Raw genomic sequence first — 7,754 nt, forward strand, 5'->3', positions numbered from 1 at the left:
TGCTCCTTAGCAATGTCCCTGACAGCAGACTTTCCCAACGAAATTCATCTTTTGATTTCCTGGCTGCTAGGGTCAAAAGGGCATGTTGTTAGAAGAGGTAAATGTTTAGAAAAAAGGCATCATACTTGGAAAAGTTGAGGGTCAGAGAAAGAGAGGAAGACCCTCAACAAGATGTGTTGACACAGAACTATAACCATAGACGCAAGCATGGTGCAGGATAAGGCAAGGTTCACATATGTTTCTCAGAGGGTCTCTAGAAGTCATAGTGAATGCCATGGTGTCTAACAACAACAACAGTAGTTTCTATCTCTCTCTGTTGGCCTAGTGGTAAGAAACTATGCTGCAATCCCAAAGGCACAGAGTTCAAATGCTCCTTGGGAGAAAGATGAGCAACCTCCTCTCTTGTGATTTATAACCTCTGAAAACCCCCTGGAGGGTCAGCGATGGCTTTGTTCTGACTCAATGACATATAACTACAATCTATCTATCTGTCTATCTATCTTAGCTCCTTAAACCTGCAACTGAACCCATTCATGTGACAAAACCTTAATCCAAACAATACACAAACCTATAAGGTGAATAATAGCCCCAGGGAGGTGCTTAGCCTTTAAAAACAATCAACTACTAAGATCACCAGGGCAGTATTTGTTCAAGGATAAATCTTTAGGACAGGTAAAGGGAGGAGGGAGAGATGAATTGAAACAAGAACCACAGAGTGAGAGTGGGAAGAGTGATGATGCAATATGGAGATTATAATCAATGTCATAAAATGTGTGCTGTTGTTGTTATGTTGTTATGTGTGTTTGAGTTGCTTGTGACTCATAGTGACTCTATGGACAACAGCCCAAAACCCTGCTCTATCGCGCACCAATCTTTTTTAAAAAATTTCTACTAATTTATTTACAAATTTCGAATACATTGTTTTCAAGAACAAAATCTTTCCATTTCCCTCACACACACCCCACCACCATCAAATTTTACAACTCTATGATTAATCTCCCTTCACCCTACACTTCCTCCTCCCTCTGATTCCAACCTTTCCCACCCCTCTTGGATCCTAATATTCATACCACAATAATGGTTTTATACAGTATTTTTCCTTGTGGGACTGAGTTGGTTCACTCAGCATAATGCTTTTCAGTCCCTCCCAAGTCATGTAATAATTTACAAAATCACTGCTCCTTCGTGCTGCAATTCTGTGCCAATCTTACTGTCTCTGATACACCTACTCCCATTACCTCAGTCACTGAGTCAATCCATCTCAGCCAGGATCTTCCTCCCTTGCACTGTCCCTTCACCCTCCCAAGCGTGATGTCCCTCTCCAAGGACTGGCCCCTCCTTGCAACATTCCCAAAGTATGTCAGCCAAAGTTTCAGAATCCTTGCTTCCTAGGAGCAGCCTGGTTTCACTGTCTCTGAAAGAACTTAAGAATAAATTCAAGTCACGAGTTGTAATGCTTAAAGATGGTATGGGCAGAATATTGAATGATTCAGGAAACATTAAAAGAAGATGGAAGAAGTATACAGAGTCACTGTATCAAAGAGAATTGGCTGACACAGAAGAATTTCAAGAAACAAGATATGGGGGAGCTCTGGTGGCCTAGTGGCAAGGAACTGCAACTACAATCCCAGAGGCGCATGGTTCAAACCCACCAGATGCTCTGCCAGGGAAGGAGGAACAATCTCCTCCAGTACCAGTCAGATCTGATTTGACGGTACACACACACACACACACACACACACACACACACACAAATAATAAAATAAAAAAAAGAAACAATATATGATCAAGAGGCAGTGGTGATGTAGAGGAAGTGCAGGCTTCTCTGGAGGACTTGACAAAAATAAAGCCCTAGGAATTGATGGAATACCAATTGACGTATTTCAGCAAACAGATGCTGCGCTTCATGTGCTCACCAACTTGTGCCAAGAAATCTACAGGACAACTACCAGGCCAACTGACTGGAAGAGATCCATATTTATTCCCATTCCAAAAAAGAATGACCTGACACACACTAGCAAAATCCTGCTGAAGATTATCCAGAAAAGACTTGAACAGAAGAACCAGAAATACAAGCTGGGTTTAGAAGAGGTAGTGGCAGTAGGGACCTTATTGCCAATGTCAGATGAATCTTGGCAGAAAGCAGAGTGTACCAGAGGAATGTCTATCTATGTTTCATTGACTATGAAAAAGCATTTGACTGTGTGGATCACAATGAATTGTGACTAACCTTGAAGAAAGTGAGAATCCCAGAACACTTGATTGTCCTATTGCAAAACCTATAATTAGATCAAGAAGCAGTCCTCACAACAGAGCAAGGAAACACTGCATGATTCAAAATCAGGAAAGGAGTGCATCAGGGATGCAACCTATCCCCATGCCTTTTCAATATGTATGCAGAACAGATAATTTGGGAAGCACGGCTTTATGAGGAGGACCGTGGCATTAAGCGGAAGACTCATTAACAACCTACAATATGCATATGACACAACCTTGCTTATTGAAACTGAAGAAGACCTGAAGTCCTTGCTGCAAAAGGTCAATGAATGTAGTCTTCAGTAGGAATTGAAGCTTAAGATCAAGAAAACAAAGATTCTCACGACTTGTGCAATTGGCAGCACCTTGATAGACAGAGAAGAGATCGACATTGTTAGTAATTACAGCTGCTCAGACCCATAGTCAACACCAGCAATCAGGAAATCAAAAGGTGAATTGCACTGGGGAACTTTGCTGTCACGGACCTCTCCAGAGTGCTGAAGAGAAACGATGTCAGTCTAAATATGAGGGTGCACCTAATCAAGCCCATTTTCTTCTCAATTACTTGTTATGCTTCAGAGAGTTGGACAATGACTAAGGATGACAGACGTATAGATGCCTTTGAGTTGTGGTGCTGAAGAAGTTTTGAACATACCATGGACTGCCAAAAAACAGTTAAGTCTGTCATGGTAAGGGTGAAACCAACTCTCTCCTAGGAGGCTAGGATTTTGAAGCTCCGCCTCACATACTTTGGTCATGTGGCCAGGAGAGATGGGTCCTTGGAGAAGGACATCATGCTCAGATGGGTGGACGGACAGTGCAGGAGAGGAAGACACCAGATGAGATGAATTGATACAGTGACTGGGTTAGTGGGGGTTGGTGTGTCAGAGTTAGTGAGACCGGCTCAGGACAGGGAAAAGTTCAGAGCTACTCTACATAGGGTCACTATACATTGCAGGTGACTCCATGGCACATAACAATAATAACATACTATGACAGGTTTGGAAGCAGGAGTGGCATCCACTTCCTAAACAACATGCATCCAGAAATTCTATGAACTTTGATAAATGCCTATAGTGTGGAGGGGCTTCAAACCTTTAGTTCATAGTGTTGCTATGAGTCATGTTCGACTTGAAGGCAATCAACAACAACAACAACAGGATGAACCTGTTTGTTCTTCTAGCAATCTATGGTATATACAATACTATTCTCCAGCACCATAGCTTAAAGTCATCTGCAGAAGGTCAAGGACTGAAGCCTTACATGGATTGTAGCTCAACATCAAGAAAACAAAGATTTTCGCCACTGGGCCAAATGGCAGCATCATGATAGATGGTGAAGAGATTATTAACAGCTTTAGTTTGCTTGGCTTCACAATCAATGCTGTTGGTACCAGCAGCCAGGAAATTAGAAGATGAATTGCATTGGGAACATCTGCTATTGGGACTTCTCCAGAGTACTGAAGAGCAACGATGTCAGTCTGGAGATTAAGGTGCACTTGATCCAGGCAATACTTTTTGCAATAAATCGATATGCATCAGAAGGCTGGAAAATGACTAGGAGTGAAAGAAGGAGAATTGATGCCTTTGAGCTGTGATGCTGGAGAAGAGTATTGGCTATATCATGGAAAATGTGCATGAGTGAAATACATATCTGTTCTGTAAACTTTCATTAAAATAATTAATTGTTGCTCTTCACCATCATGTCAGAACTGACCCATAACTGACCCTCCAGCTGTTTATCAGAGGCAATAAGCTGCACAGGAGATTGTCCATCCTTTCCCCTCAGAGCATCTGGTGGACTTGAACCATATGCCTCTGTGAGTGCAATACAACTTCTTACCACTAGGCCACCTGAGCTCCCAGCGTAAGTTAATAGACAACACCACATTTATCAGTTCAGTGTTGCTCATGTGTGCAATGCAGTGACGTCAAATATATCATCATATTTTTAGTGTTTTTTCACTGGGGTTCTATGCTGTCAAGTCAAAACTGATGGTAGATGGCCCGCGGAGGGTTTTAGAGGGAATCAATCACAGGGGAGGAGATTGCCCATCTTTCTCTTTTCCCTTTCTTTTTAAATTAGTGGGTAAGAAATTGCTGAGGAAACTATGTTCCAGGAGCTGACAGGGTAGGTCCACAGTGGTGGGAGGAAAGGCAAAAAGTCCTGGTAACTTGTGCAAGGAAACCGACTCTTTTACGTTGAAAACCTCTACTGACCTTGATATAAAGGATACTACGCACTATGCAGAACTTCAGGAAAGCAGACACATTCAGTTTTGTTGTAGGCACTTAGCTCAGTTGTTAGGTTAGACGGTGGGGATAGAGCTTCTCACGTGTTAAAGACAGAAGTGGGGGGAGCAGAAGGAAGAGGAGGAGATGGAACAGATGGCAGAAACAGTAAGAAAGCCACCACCAAATGTGACTGGTACTCAATCACATGCCCTTATTGGCATCTTGTGACTCATGAATCCAGAGATTCATGTCTCCTTAGATTTCTGCAAACACAGAACAGGCAACTTGGGCTCTCACTGGTTCACACCAACAGGGCGTGGTTCAATGCCAGGGCGGTTATGTGACTTGCTTCTTTTCTGCTTTTTGTGCCCTTTCCTGTTTTTAGCCACTTCTGAAGTGGGTTTTGTTGTAGGCAAACCTGTGATATAGCTGCGTGAGCAACACAAAGATGCCACAGTAATCTAGACAGCAAGTAATGCGTCTGCAGGGATTTCAGGATTTCTACACCTGGATCTCGTCCTTAAAAGAAAAAAGAGTAAAAAAGTATTTGTTAGTGACGTGTTAGATAAGGGACTTATACCTAGAATTTATTAAATACTCGAGTACCACAACAAGATAAAGGGAAATAACCCAAATGAAAAATGGATACAGGTCATGAACAGACACTTCACCAAAGATGACTTTCAGATGGCCAACAAACACATGCAGAAATATTCAAAATCCCTAGCTCTAAGAGAGATGCATATCAAAACAACTATGAGATACCATCTCACCCCAGTAAAAATAGCAAAATTTAACAGAACAGCAAACATCAAATGCTGGCGAGGTTGAGGAAAAACTGGAACCCTTATTCACTGTTGGTGGGAGTGTAAAATGGTGCAACCACTATCAAAGGCAGTATGGCACTTTCTCAAAGAGTTGCAAATAGTGTCACCCAGCAATTCCACTACTGGGAATATAACCCAAAGAAACCATAACCACCACCAAAGCAGATATACGCACACCCATGTTTACCACGGCTTTGTTCACAATAGCAAAGAGTTGGAAACAACCCAAGTGCCCATCAACAAATGAATGGATAGAGAAGCTGTGGTATATTCACACAGTGGAATACTACGCTGCATTGAAAAACTCATGAAATATTATTCAAAATGGGTGACTCTGGAGGACATTATGAAATATCTCAGTCACAAAAGGACAAATACTGCATAGTGCCACTGTTGTAAAATGGGACTGACATTGGGGTTAGGGGGAGACTAAGAAAGATGGGATAAATAATGTATACTGCATTGAAACAGATGAGGGAAAGAATTGTTTAAAAGGGATACGTGATTAGGTATTTTTGTCATGACAGGAGTCCAGAATGAAGGCTGCTTAGTGCAGTGGCCTTGGGGAAAGGGATTGTATAACAATGAAAGAATTTTTCTTATACTTTTCAAAAAGAAGAGAACTGGGGGGAAGTTTGGGTAGGGAGAAAAGTACAACAATGAGTGAATAGAATCTACTGTCTCTGTAAACTTTCATTGAAATTAACAAAAAATTATAAAAAGGTAAAAAAAAAAGATTCAATTTTTACTTTTTTGTCCTGAAGGGCTTTTTTATTTGAAAAAGCTATTATTCTGTATTTCTTTCTACATTCTTGAAGACTTTTTCTCATTTTCCTGATGTTGTCGAGTAATATCAACCCTCAGGGACTCCATATTTATTATTTCCCCTACAAAAAGAGACAAGCTCTTCTGTGATGTTTCCTTAGAGACCACAGACCACACAGCCTCAGCTAAAGCAGCATCTCATCGAAAACTCTCTTCAGTATTGATAGCAACCAGTCCATCCCTCCAATCACTATTTGTCACATCACTCTGTTTTGGGGGCTGTTTTCTTGCTCTTGGTAGAAATTACTATTTTCTAGCACACTCATTTATTTGCGGGTGGATTTGTCCACTCCTTAATTAGAAGTTTAGCCTCCAAAGAGGCAGAAGCTTTTCAACCATGTTCTTATAACTGAGTCTAGAGGGTACAGCAGAAGGTAAGAATATAGGTGAGCCCCCTGAGATATGTGTTTAAGAAAAATATCTGTAGGCTTGGTAAACTGACAGGTTCTATACATGGACTTCATAATCCTTACACAACTCAATATAATAACATCAGTAGTTATTTTGTGAAGTGGATATAGGAAACTCAGAGACACCAGAAATATCCCTTGCTCAGAGGTATTTCAGAACTCTTCTATTCAGTGTTCAAATCCACAACACCATGATCCAAATTCATTACAATTCAGTATTGCCTCTCCTAAGGAACAAATGACTGTATTATGTTTAAAATGGCAATTGTTGTTATGTGCCATGTATCAGAACTGATTAATATCTGACCCTCCAGTGGGTTCTCAAGAGGAGGTTTCATATTTTTCTCCCACGGGGAAGCTGGTGGATTTGAAACATATATCTTTCGGCTGGCAACACCACTCCTTCCCACCAGTCCACCAGAGCTCCTTGTCCTTTAAATTGTCATCGTTGTTGTTGTTATGTACCAACAAGTTGACTACAACTCATAGCGACCTTATAAACAATTGCTATAAACCCTGCCTTGGCCTGTGCCATCCTCATAAACTGACATGTCCATTAAATGATCATTATTGTTGTTATTGTGTGCTGTCGATAAGGAACTGGCACTTAGTTGACCCTCCAGTGGGTTTTCAGAGATAGTAAGTCACACAGGAGGAGATAGCCTACCTTTCTCCCGTGGAGCGGTTGGTAGATTCTAACCATGTGCCTTTGGGATTGCAGCACAGCTTCTTACCACTAGGCCACCAGAGCTCCCTAAATGATATTAAAATCCATGAACCTCAAATTATTGTAAGGTTATATTATCCTTTAAGTCGTTGTTAGGTGCCACTGAGTCGAATATGATTCATAGCAATCCTATCCATGAACAACAGGTCTGAATCTTGTCCTTTCCTGTGCCACCCTCCCAAGCTCTGATGCGTTGGAGCCCATTGCTGCAGTCACTGGGCCAATCTCTTTGGCTGAAAGGTTTTCTCTCTGTCACCATCCTTCCACCATTCCAACCATTAAATCTCTCTCTATAATAAATAGCTTCTCCTTGCAATGTGCCCGAAGTATGTGAGATCTTTAAAGGATCTTTTAATAATCAATGGATAAGGATGAAATGGTTTTTGCAATCACTTGTTATGCATCAGAGAGTTGGACAATGACTAGGGAGGATAGAAGGAGAATTGACGCCTTTGAGCTGTGGTGCTGGAGAAGA

This window comes from Elephantulus edwardii, unplaced genomic scaffold (genome assembly GCF_000299155.1).
Source record: "Elephantulus edwardii isolate Elephantulus edwardi_28Jun2011 unplaced genomic scaffold, EleEdw1.0 scaffold00268, whole genome shotgun sequence".
In the NCBI taxonomy this organism is placed as follows: Eukaryota; Metazoa; Chordata; class Mammalia; order Macroscelidea; family Macroscelididae; genus Elephantulus; species Elephantulus edwardii.